This window comes from Panthera tigris, chromosome A2 (assembly GCF_018350195.1).
Source record: "Panthera tigris isolate Pti1 chromosome A2, P.tigris_Pti1_mat1.1, whole genome shotgun sequence".
NCBI lineage: Eukaryota > Metazoa > Chordata > Mammalia > Carnivora > Felidae > Panthera > Panthera tigris.
Window position 1 is genome coordinate 140,367,363 of NC_056661.1, and position 16,627 is coordinate 140,383,989.

The following is a 16,627-nucleotide window of genomic DNA, read 5'->3' on the forward strand; positions in this document are numbered from 1 at the left end:
GAAAATACATTCAATATGGCCCAATCCAGTTCTTCCAGTTTGTAATGTAGTGGGACTAGTTCCCCTCCCAAAAGCTAGGTGACTGGTCCAAGGTCAGATTTTAGGCAGAGCTGATTCTGAAACCTGGTTCCCCAGACTCTACTTGGGCATAAGATGAAGGCAGAGGAAGGATTAAGAGGAGAGAAACACTTTTGCAGGAAACCCCTCAAACTGCTCCCCGCCCACACGCTGTCTTAGAAAGGGACCAGACAGGATGGCCTGACATGGCAGGTCATCTAGATGTGGCCCTCAGTGCCTAAAAAGAAACTGTAAAGAAATGGAAATACAAGAATTAAGATGAGCTTCCATCATCTTCTGCCATCCTCTTTTTCTTCCAGATTCCAGTCATATTTTAAGCCATTTTACATACTTGCAAGAGTTAGATGTGAATTTATGTACGTATATCAGCTTTGCTATTATTTTGTAATATATTCCTTTATAGACAAAGACTTCTTTGACAGTATGATCAACATTTTTGACAATAAAGGTACGTATTTCATTTCACCAAACATTCTTACTTTCAAAATGTTATAAGTGCAGGGCACCTGGGTGGCTCAGTCGGTTAAGTGTCCGACTTCAGCCCAGGTCATGATCCCGCACTTCATGGGTTCGAGCCCCATGTCGGGCTCTGTGCTGGCAGCTCGGAGCCTGGAGCCTGCTTTAAATTCTGTATTTCTTTCTCTCTCTCTGCTCCTCCCCTGCTTGCACTACACCTCTCTGTCTCCCCAAAATAAATATTTTAAAAAATTCAAAATGTTATAAGTGCAACATAATATATATACAACTTATGAGAGTTTTAATCAATTCAAAAAGCAAAGCCTTGTTTCAATATGCTATAAGACACTGTGCATTAATAAGGAGCATATTTGCTTCCTCAAAACAATAAAAAGCTATATTTATTTTTAACACAATTGCAACAGAAAGGCTAAATTACTGATGAGGGAAATTTGAGGCACAATTTTTATCCAAAAGACAAAAGTAATTATTCTACTGCAATTTATTAAAGGCATATAAATTCAGATATTAAACTTTAAAGTACATTGTAGGCTGCATTGTTTTATTCAGTTTATGAGTTTACTGACTAAGCTTAAGGAAACTGCAAAGTCTAGAACCATTGTTCAACCTATTCAGGGTTTAACAGTCAAGTTGTAGTTAGAATATCTCTCCATATAGGTAATTAAGTATGAGTAGCTCCTACTTTTATATAATGATTTCCTGTAGTTTCCTCTCTTAAATCCTCTGAAAAACCAAACCCTCTGAAGCAAAAATTTTTCATCAAAATTTAGCCTCAGAGAGTTCAAGTGGCCTTAAGTGACAGAAGTATCCTGGACATTTCCTCACTATACTCATTCGTGAATACTGATACATACACTGGGACATTCAGTTTATATACCAAGAACAACCAACCCTTGCAAATGTCAAATTTTCTTTCCTGTACTAACAGGCAGAAATTGACCATTTGGATTTTTCCATGAAATAGCTAGCCTTGGGGAAAGGTAAAAGAAAGACACTAATGTTAACAGCTAGAAGAGAATTTATACAAACTAAGAAAGAATAAACCACAAGTTTAAAAGAAACCAGGCATATAGAGCTTTACCTGCAAGCACACAGGAGGTTCACAGGTCAATTACATTAACCATATTCTGATGCAAAGTTCAATAGGCCGGTGCCATTGAAAAAGAAATTATACATTTGTAAAAATCCAGTGGCTATGAGATGCAGGATAGTCTAGAGGTTAAAGATGTGCTCCTCAGAATCAGATCTCTGTATTAAATCCCAGTGCTGTCACCATCCATGTGACCATGAACAAATTACTATGCAGAAAATCATAGTACATACTTTATACTATTAACCACCAGAATAATGTTCCCCCAGAAGATGCCCCATCCTAAACACTGATACCTGTGACCATGTTACCTTGGCAAGAGGACTTTACAGGTGTGATTAAATCAATGATATTGAGATGAGAAGATTATCCTGGGTTATGTAATCACAAGAACCCTTATGAAAGGGAGGCGAGATGATCAGAGAAGGAGATGGAAAGGCCAAAGCAGCAGTCAGAGTGATGCAGGTTCATAAGCCAAGGAATGTGGCAACCTCTAGAAACAGAATAGACAAGGAAATGGATTCTCCCCTAGATCCACTTGAAGGAACCCAGCTCTGGTAACACCTTGAATTTAGCTCAGAGGAACTGAGGACTTCTGACCTCCAGAACAGTAAGACAATAAATTGTGTTGTTTTAAGACACTAAGTTAATGGTAATTTGTTGCAACAGTAATTGGAAAATAATACACTACCTTGTAGGGTAATAGATGTAGTCAATACATGTAAAGCACTTAGAATGGTGCCCAGAACATGATAAGTGCTATGCAGCATCAGCTATTAGTAACATAAATCAGATTATTTCACATTTCTGCTTAAACACCTGCCCTCTTTCCCTAAATGCTGTGAATGAAATTAATTTGCTGAATTATATCCTCTAAAGTTTCTGTGTGCTTTAGTTCCTGCTGACTTCTCGAAACCTTTCCTGCCACCTTCCACCTCACTCACCCCTGCCCAACCTTTCAGTCCCTCTAAAAGTCAAATGCCTTTGAACCTCAGGATCTTTGTAACAGCTGTTCTCTCCACATGGGGATTTTTCCTGTCATGCTTATCCCAGCTAAATCCTACCTACATTTCAAATTTATTAAAATATCTTGTTCTTAAAAAGGCCTTCCCTGAAAGCAGAAACTCTTTCAGAATATCTTCTTCTTAATGGCCAGTAAGCACATAAAAGATGCTCAATATTATTAGTCATCAGGGAAATGCAAACCAAAACCGCAATGAAACACCACCAGGTAACAACAGGGAGGGTTAAAATAGAAAAGACAGACAATAACAAGTGTCAAGCAAGGACTGAGAAGAATTGGAACCTTCATATATTGTCTGTGGGATGGTAAAGTGGCACAGCCACTTTGGCAAACGGTTTGGCAGTCTTTCTAAGTGTTAACCAGAGTTACCTTCCATAATGTATATAATTGTTGAATTACTATGTTGTACACCTGAAAATAATATACTATTGTATGTCAACTCTCCTTCAATAAAAAAAAAAAAATAGTGTGAACAATGACCCAGCAATTCTACTCCTAGGCGTACACAAGAGAAATAAAGACATATGGACACACAAAAACCTGTACATGTATGTTCACAGCAGCATTATTTGTAACAGCCAAAAAGTGTTAACAATCCAATGTCCATCAACTGATAAATAAACAAAATATGGTCTGCTCATACAACAGAATACTATTCAGCAATAAAAATGAACAAAGCACTGATACATACTACAACATAAATGAACCTGAAAACATTATACCAAGTGAGAAAAGCCAGTGACAGAGGCAACATATAGTATAATTTCATTTACATTAGATATCCAGAATAGACAACAGACAGATCCAGAGTGGCACAAACTTGATTCGTAGTTGCCAGGGCATGGAGGGAGTAGGGACTGGGGAGTGACCGATAACAGATACTGGAGTTTCTTTGGTGGATGACAAAAATGTCCTCAAATTCCAGTGATGGTTGCAAAACTCTATACTATACTATACTATACTAAAAATATTGAATTGTATATTTTAAAAGGGTAAAATTCATAGTATGGGAATTATATCTCCATAAAGTTATTTTTTTTATATTTAAAAAATACTGCCTTCTGTATCATGGCAGCAATTATCATATTTGATATCAATGTAAGTTCTAAAAAGCCAAAACCATATCTGGGTTTTCTTCTTTGCTTGTTGTACTGCCTCTGCCCCTTATCATGCCAAATATATGGTAAATGTTCAATATTTGCTGAACTAGCAAATACTGGATTCTGACTGGCATGTGTAAATGACAATGGCAATGATGATGACATATGGAGAGCAGCCATCAGTTTGTGCCTAAATGAGGAAACTAAAGGTAACCTTGAAAACCAGCTCTGTTTCTACCTCTTTTAAAATCAAGTTTATTTGCTGTTACCTGACTTCTATAGCAACCAAGTTTATCCACAATGTTCATTTCTGAACTAGCTTCAGAGAAGCAAAGAATGTCTTTTATGGACAGAGAATAATTTGGGGCATTATTACTTTCATAACATCATTGATGAGTACATTAGAGCCTCAATCTTCTGGCACAGTTCCTTGCTTGTTGCAGAACACAGACATGCCTGGGTCTTTGCTGTTCATCAAGGTATACTTTGTTCTTTCTCATATTTGCCCACTCAGCATTTGTTTCATTGCTCTTTTTCTAGGTGATAAAAATATAAAAATTAAAACCATCAGATACGCCCTCAAGAAACAAAAAAAAATGTCATAGGGAGAGAGAGGACAGAGATCAGTTTTGTAACAGAGTGTCCTATTGGAATGTGGAGGGAAACACTACAAGGGAGAAATGCCTTGGTAGTTTTGCCACATCTACCACGTAATTCCAACTAAGCACAATATACAATACCATTTGTTTATGATTGAAGATATTTTATTAAAGTTCTACTATTTGCCAGGCACTGTTCTGCTGGATATACAAATAAAAATAACAAAAATCCCCCGATTGAGTTTACACTGCAGTGCTGGAAAGAGAGTCAAAAAAGTTAAGTAAAATAGATGTATTCCAGATCATGAATGCAGCAGGAGTGGAAGGTAGGGAGAATGGGCACACAAACTAAATGGATGATCAGGAAAGACTTCCATGAGAAGGAGATATTCAATGATCAAAGACCTGAAGAAAGTGAGCTGGTGGGCTGGTGAACTAGATGGGGGAGCACTCCAGGCAAAGAAAAAAAAAAAAACAATGAGGGCAAAGTCCTGAGGTGGAAGTTCTCTTGTGTTAAAGAAACAAGGAGGCCCAAATGACTGGTGTGAAGTGAGTGAGAAGGAGCTAAGTAGGATAATAGGGTGCAAAAGTTAAGGAGGGGATTCAATCCCAAGGACACTCACTTTTACTTTGAAGAAGACAGGAAACACTGGAACATTTCAAAGAGTGAGTAGATCTGTTACTTGTCTGTTACCTTGTCACAGATCATATTGTTGTGCTGAAAATAGGTGGATGGGGGAGGGAACGTTATGAGGGTTGAAACGGGGAGACAATGTTGGGAAGCTATTGCAATGATCCAGGTGGGTTATGATCCAGGTGACTTGGACCAGGGTGATAGCAATAGAAATGATATAAAGTGATGAGATTTGGGATACAATGTGAAGCTAGATCCAAGGGGATGTGCTGATTGAGTGGATGGGAGGTTATTGGTCATCTTAACAAGACAAGTTTTGGGGGAATGGAAGGAACAAATGCCTGTTTACAGCAGGTTTAAGAGTCATGGGGAGGAAAGGAGTTGGACACAGATTATAGAAAACACTTCTGAACAGTTTTGCTTTAAAGTGACAGTAGATGGAGAGGAAGTAGGGTCAAGAGAAGGTTATTTATTTTTTGTTTTTTAACAAGGAGAAATCATAGCATTTTTTAAATATTGATGGGAGTGATATAGCAGAGAGGAAAAAATGATATGAGAGAGAGGTCATAAATAGCCAAAGTAACCGAGTAGATGAGAGAGGATGAGAGCTAGTACACAACAAAAACAGTTGTTCAATTAGGAGTGTGGACAGTGGATCCATAGTGATGAAGACAGAGGGTATAGGCTGTGAGAATGTAGTTGATAGAAAGGGCCATGTAGTGTAGTGTTTTTGTTCCTGTTAACTCATGAAATGGGAAGCGAGGTTTTCAGTAGAGAGTGAGGGTGGTGGAAGCAGAGTTGGCCATGTGAAGAAAGAGGTGACGGTAAAAAGTAATCATCTAGGGGTGCCTGGGTGGCTCAGTTGGTTAAGCATCTGACTCTTGGTACCGGCTCAGGCCATTATTTCACTATTGGTGGGATCAAGCCCAGCAGTGGGCTCTGCTCTGACAGTGCAGAGCATGCTTGGGATTCTCTCTCTCTCTCTCTCTCTCTCGCTCTCTCGCTCTCTCGCTCTCTCTCTCTCTCCATCTGTCTCTACCCTTTCCCTGCTCATGCTGTCTCTGCCTCACCCAAAATAAATAAATAAACTTAAAAAATAGTAGTCATCTAGGAAAGAAAGAGAAGGAGAGAGAGAGAACTCAAATATCCAGGTGTAAGTGTGGGAGTAAGTGACTAAGACTGTGTGAAGGACGTTATTGATGGACAGGAAGTCAAGGAAATGAGAGGTCAAAATATCATGTATGGATATACTGAAATCAGTCAACCAAAGCATAATAAGAAAAGTACTGCAAAAGACAATAAGCTAAAGCTGAAATCTTCAAGTTTTACTAAACTGACTTAGGTTTAAGCCTCTGTTTTCATTTATATTGAACACTCAGACAGTTTTTAAAATGTTCATCTTTTATAAATTATTTCTTTGATTTTTTTAATGCAATTAAACAATTAAGAATGGGAATTTATAGGGGTGGCTGGGTGACTCAGTCAGTTAAGCATCTGTCTTCAGCCTAGGTCATGATCTTGCCATTCTTGAGTTTGAGCCCCACATAGGGCTCTGTGCTGACAGCTCAGAGCCTGGAGCCTGTTTCGGATTCTGTGTCTCCTTTTCTCTCTCTCTGACCTTCCCCCACTCACACTCTGTCTCTGTCTCTCTCACAAATAAATATACCTAAAAAAAAAAAAGAATGTGAATTTATAGGGGAGTTCTCAGTGCCTCTTGGACTTGAATGCCTGTTTCCTTCTCAAGATTAGCAAAGTTCTCAGCTATAATTTGTTCAATTAAATGTTCTACCCCTTTTTCCCTCTCTTCTTCTAGGACTCCTGTGATACAGATATTGCTTTATGGAATCACTAAGTTCTCTAAGTCTCCCATCACCTAATTGTTTTCTGTCCCTCTTTTTAGCTTCATTATTTTCCATAATTTTACTTCTATATCACCTATTTTCTCTTCTGTTTCTTTAATCTTCATTGTGACTGTATCCAGTCATTTTTGCATCTCAGTTATGGCATTTTTAAAAAATTTCAGCCTATTAGTTTTTAGATCTTTGATCTCTGCAGCAGGGGTTTCCCTGGTGTCTTCTATGGTTTTCTTCAAGCTCAGCTAGTAGTCTTATGATTGTTGTTCTAAATTCTTGTTCAGATATATTGTTTATATCTCTTATGAGCAAGTAAACATGATACACCACATCAATAAAAGAAAGGATAAGAACCATATGATCCTTCCAATAGATACAGAAAAAGCATTTGACAAAATACAGCATCCTTTCTTGATTAAAAAAAACCCTTAAGAAAGTAGGGATAGAAGGAACATATCTCAACATCCTAAAGGCCATATCTGAAAGACCCACAGCTAATATCATCCTCAAAGGGGAAAAACTGAGAGAGCTTTCCCCCTACAGTCAGAAACATGACAGGAATGTCCACTCTCACAACAGTTGTTCAACACAGTACTAGAAGTCCTAGCCTCAGCAATCAGACAACACAAAGAAATACAAGGCATACAAATTGACAAGGAATAAGTCAAACTTTCATTCTTCACAGATGACATGGTACTCGATGTGGAAAACTCATAAGACTCCACCAAGAAACTACTAGAACTAATACATGAATTCAGCAAAGTTGCAGAATATAAAATCAACATACAGAAATCAGTTGCGTTTCTATACACCAATAATGAAGCAGCATAAAGAGAAATCAAGGAATCTATACCAATTTACAATTGCACCAAAAATGATAAGATACCTAGAAATAAACCTAACCAAAGAGATAAAAGATCTGTATGTTGAAAACTATAGAGAGCTTATGAAAGAAATTGGAAGACACAAATAAATGGAAAAATACTCCAGGCATATGGGTTGGAAGAACAAATATTGTCAAGATGTCTGTACTATTCAAAGAATTCTACACATTCAATGCAATCCCTATCAAAATAACACCAGCATTCTTTACAGAGCTAGAACAAATAATTCTAAAATTTGCATGGAACCAGAAAAGACCCCAACTGCCACAGTAATGTTGAAAAATAAAATCAGGGGCGCCTGGGTGGTGCAGTCGGTTGAGCGTCCAACTTCAGCCAGGTCACGATCTCGCGGTCCGTGAGTTCGAGCCCCGCGTCGGGCTCTGGGCTGATGGCTCGGAGCCTGGAGCCTGTTTCCGATTCTGTGTCTCCCTCTCTCTCTGCCCCTCCCCCGTTCATGCTCTGTCTCTCTCTGTCCCAAAAATAAATAAAAAACGTTGAAAAAAAAATTTAAAAAAAAGAAAAATAAAATCAAAGCTAGAAGCATCACAATTCCAGATTTCAAGTTGTATTACAAAGTTTTAATCATCAAGACAGTATGGTACTGGCACAAGAACAGACACATAGATCATGGAACAGAACAGAGAACCCAGAAATGGACTCACAAATGTATGTCTGGCTAATCTTCAACAAAGCAGGAAAGAATATCAAATGAAAGAAAGACAGTCTCTTCAGCAAATGATGTTGGGAAAACTGGATGGCTACATGCAGAAGAATGAAACTGGACCATTTTCTTACACCATGCACAAAAATGAATTCAAAATGGATGAAAGACCTAAATACGAAATGGGAAACTATCAAAAATCCTAGAGGAGAAAACAGGCAGAAACCTCTTTGACCTCAGCTGTAGAAATTTCTCATTAGACATGTTTTCAGAGGCAAGGGAAACAAAAGCAAAAATGAACTATTGGGACCTCATCAAGATAAAGATTCTGCACATAAAATGAATCAACAAAACTAAAAGGCAACCGATGGAATGGGAGAAGATATTTGCAAATGACATTTCAGATTAAGAAGGTTAGTATCCAAAATCTATAAAGAACTTATCAAACTCCACACCCAAAAAAACAAATAATCCAATGAAGAAATAGGCAGAAGACATGAATAGACACTTTTCCAAAGAAGACGTCCAGATGGCTAACAGACACATGAAAAGATGCTCAACATCACTCATCATCAGGGAAATACAAATCAAAACCACAATGCGATACCACCTCACACCTGTCAGAATGGCTAAAATGAATGTTCAGGAAATAACAGATTTTGGAGAGTATGCGGAGGAAGGGGAATCCTTTTGCACTCCTGGTGGGAATGTAAACTGGTGCAGCCACTCTGGAAAACAGTATGGAGGTTCCTCAAAGAATTGAAAATAGAATTACCCTATGATCCAGCAATTGCACTATTAGGCATGTATCCAAAGGATTCAAAAATGTTGATTTGAAGGGGCACATGTACCCATGTTTATAGCAACACTATCAACAATAGACAAATTATGAAAAGAGCTCAGTTGTCCTTCAACTGACAAAATGATAAAGAAGATGAGGTATAAACACACACACACACACACACACACACACACACACACAAACTGGAATATTACTTATCAATCAAAAAGAATGAAATCTTGCCATTTGCAGCAATGTGGATAGAACTTTTGCTTATGCTAAGCAAAATAAGTCAGTCAAAGACAAATATATGATTTCACTCATGTGTGGAATTTAAGAAGTGAAACAGATGAACATAGGGGAAGGGAAAGAAAAATAAGACAAGAACAGAGAGGGAGGCAAACCATAAGAGACTCTTAAATATAGAGAGCAAACTGAGAATTGCTGGAGGGGAGGTGAGTAGGGGGATGGCCTAAATGGGTGATGGGCATTAAGGAGGGCATTTGTTGGGATGAGCACTGGCTGTTATATGTAAGTGATAACTCACTAAATTCTACTCCTGAAACCAGTACTACACTATATGTTAACTTGACTTCAAATACAAAAAATAAATGAAATAAAATAAAATAAAAAATAAAAAGAATGGGAATTTATAGCTAGCCTGTGACTAGTATGTACGTGAATTTTTAAAATTACAAAGCACATAATGAATATAAGCATATACCTACAATGAATCCAAATTTGAAACAGTCACTCAAAGATTTATACCTAGAAAAGAAAATTTTCCATTGGGTAGAAGAGAAAAGAAAAACACCAATTTTCTTTCTTTGATATGCAATTTTAGAGAAAAGAAAGTTTTAAAAAGATGTGGCTAGTAAATGTGTGCAAATTTTAAATGTTGCAATGATCGAGTTCAATGACTCTAACTGGTGAATGACTATAGCCAGAAAAGAATATTAAGTGAAATAGTCCAAAAACAATCATAAGTGAAATCCATCACAGACCCATCATTTCACATTGGGCCATTAATCTTCAACAAGATGCCAACTGTGAATCACATGAATATCTGGATGTGAGAGGGTATCATCTATAATACCCAGTGTTAATAGAAAACTGTCAGACCCAAGCTCAGTTGCCTACTGGTGATGATCATTGATCTGCTCTTATGGAAAGACAGAGACTTATGAATTTTGGACACCATTTTGAAGCAGGCTTTCACATGCTGCCCCATCAGTCACCTGCAGAATATTAATCAAACTCTAGCTTTTTTTAGTTTCAGATGGCTCAGTCCTTTCCAGATTCGTTACTGGGAAAGGGATATATAAGATTAATGAGGGATCTAAGTTGATATTAAAGTGCTGAAAGCTAAACAGCAGAACAGAGATCCAATTAGTTTGGGCTAAATCTCAAGTTGTAAGCCTATTACCTCACATGAGAAATAAGAAGAAAATACAGTAATATTTATTAACATTTGAAGACACCAGTGACCAACAGAATTTAAATATCTTTGTAAGTGATCTCAAAGCATGGACAATTGTACATACTGTGAAATTTCCAGCACTAATTTTTTTTTCACATTTATTTTTGAGAGAGAGAGACACAGCAGGGAGGGGCAGACAGAGAGGGAGACACAGAATCCAAAGCAGGCTCCAGGCTCCAAGCTGTCAGCACAGAGCATGACTCAGGGCTTGAACTTATAAACCTCGAGATCATGACCTGAGCCAAAGTCAGACACTTAACTGACTGAGCCACCCAGGTGCCCCTGCAGCACTAATTTTTAGTTCATACATAGAAATCACTCTAAATCTGTTTAAAGTAAGTGTTTTCATTTTCACTTGCTATTTTTAGAAAAAGAAATTTAATGTGAAAGAACTTGAGACCATTTTAAGATGTGAATGTTTAAAGAACCAAATAGAAATTCACCAACTTAAGGAAAAATAAGAGATTTGAGAAAAAGGAAGTTTGGTGAACAAAATAAGTATGTGTGAATTAGGTGAGGACAAGCGTAAAGTGTTTTACAAAGTTTGAAACAGCATGACCCACCACCAATCATTTCCATCTGCACTACAGAAAAAAGAGAAAATCACCTGATGTTCTAACAAAATCTCAATAAAACTGATGCAGTTAATAAAAAAAAAAAAAAAAAAAAAACACGAATAACACATTTCCCCAGCTGTGTGTGAGGAGTGTGTGAGGAGGCTGAAGTTATGTCATGAGTGCTATGTGATGTTACACATTTGTGGTAAAGCAACCCGCCTTAGTCGGTTTGGGTGGCTATAACAGTTTACCATAGACTGGGGTGCTTAAACCACATTCATTTCTCACAGTTTGGGAGGATACAAGTCTGAGATCATGGTGCCAGTACAGTCAGGTTCTGGTGAGGGCTCTCATCTGGGTTGCAGATGGCTGACTTCTCATTGCATCCTAACATGGTGGACAGATGGGTGAGCAAGCTTTCTGTCTTCAACTTATCAGTGCATAATTCCATTTGTGAGGTCTCCACCTTTATCACTTAATTATTGCTCAAAGGCCCCACCTCCAAATACCACTGCAGCAGTGGGGATTAGATCTCAACATATGGACTCAAACATTCAGTCCATAACACAGCTGTTGACTCATGAGAAAAATAGGGACAAAGATATATTAGAACCAAGGAGAAACCAGAGTAAAAATGTCAACTAGAACAAAGCCACTGGCACAAGAATGTTGATGTTTATCTTCCATATAGCGAATGAAGAGGAACTGAGTGAACCAAGAAAGAACCACTAGAAGAATGGCTTTTGGAATTTGACCTTGGGTTGAAGGATAAGGAGAGAACTGATTATATTGCTCTTGAATTCAGTGAGGAGTAAATAGTTCAGTTTTATTTTGCTTTGCTTTTTACTGAAGTTGAGCTTATAGGTATACAGATAATAGTATTATTTTCAATTAGTTGTTATACTGAGAACTCAGTCAGAAAAGGGCCTTACTTTTCCACCAAACACTGGCAGTTAAGAGAAGCAGACAAGTGTAGCAGAGAAAGAAACATATAATAACCATTAATTCAGAAATCTAGTTGATCTTTGCAATAGTACTATCAGTCTATACGCTTGCCTACCTGTATGCACTTTGAATACTAACATTTTTCCTACTGATTCTCTCCAATTCATGAAAGGCTAAATTTATGATCTTATGAAGACACTCCTGGGTGATCAGTAAGAGGAGGTTGAGGGGGGTATGCAAAACTACTACTGAGCCAGCCTATTGTCCAACTGTCTGGAACTACCTCTCAAAATTTTCTAGTATCATTCTGGATACATGGGGTAATTATATTTCCTTACCTCCCTGAGGTTAGGAATGGCCATATGACTCAAAAAAAAAAAAAATAGAATGCAGGTGGAGGTGGTATATGTCACCTCTGGGCAGAAGTATTTAATTGCCATTGGAGACTTTTCAGGACTCTCTTCCTTGGCTACTACAATCATGGAAGCATATACCAATATTGAGATGCAAAGCTGAGCTATCATGTGGAGGACAGGTGCCTGGAAGGTTACCGGAGGTGCAGTGAACTCTGTTTGAACAAGATTTAAACCTTTGTTTTTAGGCCACTGACATTTGGGGGTCGTCTATCACTGCACAATAACCTAGCCTATCCAGACTAATACAAGCTCCAACTTCCCCAAAGACTCAGAATAAACAAAAGAAACACCTTAGTTCTTTGGTATCAAAGCTGGCATACAATTATGTTGGCATATAACTTTATGTTAGAAGACTCATTTGCAACTTTATCACTGAAGTTTACAAGACTGCGCCTTTTAGTAGTACATATTTATTAAAACACAGCCCTCAGTGCAACTATATACTGAAAATCGGGTGCCCAATAAAGTTAGTTACAAAACAACTGCCCTATTGAATGCATTCCATATACCCACTCACCTCTACTTACTAGGCTTTCTTTGAATTGCAAGTCCTCTAAAGGAATGCCAACTTAGCCTAAGACCCTAGGATTTCTTCAATGTCCTTTAATTTAGATGTAAAATAGGACTTTATTTTATTTTCCGCCTTTTATTCATTTCATAGGACTTCTTTCTAACCTATCAGAAAGACAGATGAGCAAGGTAGTAAATGTTTTCATTTTTGTGGACTATATGGTCTCTGTTGAAACTTCTCAATTCTGTCATTGTGGCAGGAAAGCTTCCACAGACACCAAATGGGTGTGCCTATTCACAAAAATTAACAACAGGCTGCATTTGGCCCACGGATAATAGTTTGCCATATCTTGCTTTAGATGTTACTTCTGGTATAAGTCACACCCATATAATTCCATATTATCAGCTATCATTATAGCTTATTTGGGGACTACATTAATTAAATAGCCATGCCCTCTGACAACTTATCTGATACTCTTCACAATCATGAAACAAAATACATACTCTATTTATGCTTTGGGCTTAATATCTTTTTTTGAAAAATAATTTCATACAATACTCGTTCTGCAGGGATAGATGTAAAAAAAGAAAATAAATATCGTATCTTTGTAGGATATTCATAAACCCATTTTTGCCCAATATTATATTTTAAATGGACGTCTTTTATGGAAACATTTATTTTTTGCCTCACACAAATACCAAGAGATAAAAATCTTAGTGAGATAAAGGAGAGAAAGAGATGACAGTAGCCAGCACAGAACAGAATGGATCTGTAAAACTGTTTTCAGAAAATGAAATCATGACTGACATGATCTAACATCTCTCCCTCAGGAAAATACTAGCCCATATCAAATTAGGTCTGTGTTTATTAGTTCAAAATAAAACATCTCTAAAATAGCCACATATACAGGAGACTGTTGGAAAGAAGAGGAAAGAAAGAGAAAGAAAAAAGAAATGCGTATATACCTGAATCTCCTTGAAGGAAAACAAAACAGTTTTACTCTTTTTAATTTCAATCTCAAATTAATTTATTTTAACACAATACATGTTTTTAGGTTTCCATTTGAATTCCAGTTAGTTAAAATACAGTGTAATATTAGTTTCAGGTGTAGAATATAGTGATTCAACACTTCCATACATCACCTGATGCTCATCACAGCAAGTGCACTCCTTAAGCCCCATCACAATTTCACCCTTCCCCCTACCCACTTTCCCTCTGGTAACCATCAGTTTGTCCTCTAGAGTTAAGAGTCTGTTTCTTGGTTTGCCTCATTTCTCTTTTTTTTCCCTTTTAATGCAACATATTTTGAATTACTGGGCAAACGGGAAGCCAGCTATGGCAAGTGAATTCAAGCACAAAGTTATGTAAATAGATGAATTATGATAAGACCCAAGGCGATTTTTGTTTTCTGCCTCAAACAGCATGCGTATGGGTGGGGGGGAGAGGGGAGAGATATATATGTATCACACAATAGTGCAGTGTCTCAATGAGCACATCTAGAACACTAATTAAAATCAATTTTATTGGCTTACAAAAGACACATGAATGAACTTTGTCTTTTAATGTACTTGGTTCATTTGTTCCTGTATAAACCCCTGAATATACTCATCAGTTGGTTTCTAAAGAAACTGGGATAAGTTCTCCACCTGACCGCTTCATTGCTCACTCAGGATATAACCAAGGACAAGACCTTCAAAGGGAGGAAAATAGATTGATGCAGACTGGAATGGTTCAAGCATGAAATAGATTGTAATGTGCCCCTGTGTCCCAACAAAAAGTAGAAGTGCTTCTATGTTCAGGCTACTTTGACTGCAGTGTAAGCGCCACATAGCTGGAGATGTCACTGAGCCTGAACAGGACTGAACACTGAAAGCAGACTGGCCAAGAGATGTGTACATAGACTTTGGATCAAAGCTAGCTCATCTACCACAAACTATATGAACTTGTGCAAATTAATCATTAAGTTTTGGTTTTTCAACTATTACATTGAGCTATATGAAACTGCCAATATTTGACTACTTTTCATCTACAAAATCTGCAATTTCATGATTCATCATCTGCATCTACATCATTCTATGGTTGTGATTAAGTAACATGTTTCTATAAATGTATAGGTACAGTATAAATGCATTTGTAATTTTTCTACTTCCTTTAAAAAATTAATGATTAGGAGGTATTATTTAATAATAGTTGCAACGCATTTTACTTAATTGATTTATACACACAAACTAATAATTGATAAGTACATATTTGTCATCAAAGAAATATCAACTGTATTGTAGAACAATTAATTTAATGGTGTGTATACTCGTGGTCCTGGGACCCTAAAGTTTACTTCCTCGTTGGTAGAGCCTTTGCCAATAGTCATGCCATCAGGCTAGACATGTTTTATGCAAAACATGCTCCTCTGATATAGTTTTGATACACCTGTTTGATACCTGTCTTATTTCAGGTTGGCATGCATTTGTAAAGTTAACTTAATGATACTGGCAAGCTCTGTCAAGATGTTGCAACAGCGACTTCACTTGTGACCTCCATCTACATGAACAAGCCTCCAGATATATAGCAGAGCTCCATTATTAATTGAAATTGGATCTGTACCTTACACATACACTCAGCTCCGGTAAAGCCCAGTTATACAACACTGAACACTGAAATGCTCAGAAGATGTTTGGTTTTAAAAAAGTACACATTCATAAAGTTATTTAACTTTTTAGCCAAGGGTATATTTATACAGTATTATAAAACCTGGGAATTTTGATCAAATATCCGTTTGATAGATCTTAAGATTGAATAAATCCAAGGTGAAGGGTTGGGCGTTCATATAGGGAGAAGATTGAAGCAGGACAGCAGAAAATGGTCACTGAGTCTCTAGGGTAATTAAGGAATCCCTAATGAGTAGTTTTAGAACTGAAGAAACAAAGAATAATCCATAATTAATAATGAGATGTGACAGATTTGCTGGTAATGTTTATAATTACAATTAAACCATGAAAGGCACCTGACTCCCATTGGAATGTGGCAAGTGCCTTGTGGTTGCAATGCATCTCCTACTCAAATTTCTCAAAATGCTTTTTAGACAGATACTCTATTAGGTTAAAAACACTCAAGAAAAACATTTACAGTCAGAAAGACACATCACCCTTCTCCTTTATATCTGGAGTTTACGGGAGGTGACTTCAGTGAGAGAGGCTATGCACCTCCAAGTTTCAATCATACTCTACAAACTAGAGGATGTTGAATATTTTATTACTCTTTCATCCTCACCTATTTCACAGGTCTCAGACTGCCCTGGAAATAACTGGAGTTGTAGTCTGAACACTAATGAATTTTCTGAACCTTCAAGATCCATTGGAAACTAGGCTGAGACCAAAACTCTTGGCCGAATTTTAAAACATACGTCCATTGGCTTAATTTCCCATCAAAGAGCCTCTTCTTGTGTCCTTGTGAACTTTGCCCACATCCTACAGTCCCAAGGTCCTTCTCACACCTTAAGCAGCCATTGTCCAGAATAGGTTACTTTAGTATCCATTTTTA

The 16,627-nt window shown here is 37.4% G+C and overlaps 1 long non-coding RNA gene across 1 annotated transcript in view; it reads right to left on the bottom strand.

The window, feature by feature from the left end:
* Positions 1-3,715: 3,715 nt before the first annotated feature.
* Positions 3,716-16,627, bottom strand: part of LOC122234542 — a 28,036-nt gene continuing 15,124 nt past the window's right edge. Inside the window, exon 3 of the long non-coding RNA XR_006212312.1 lies at positions 3,716-4,305. This is a non-coding gene — a long non-coding RNA (uncharacterized LOC122234542). The remainder of the gene's footprint in view (positions 4,306-16,627) is intronic.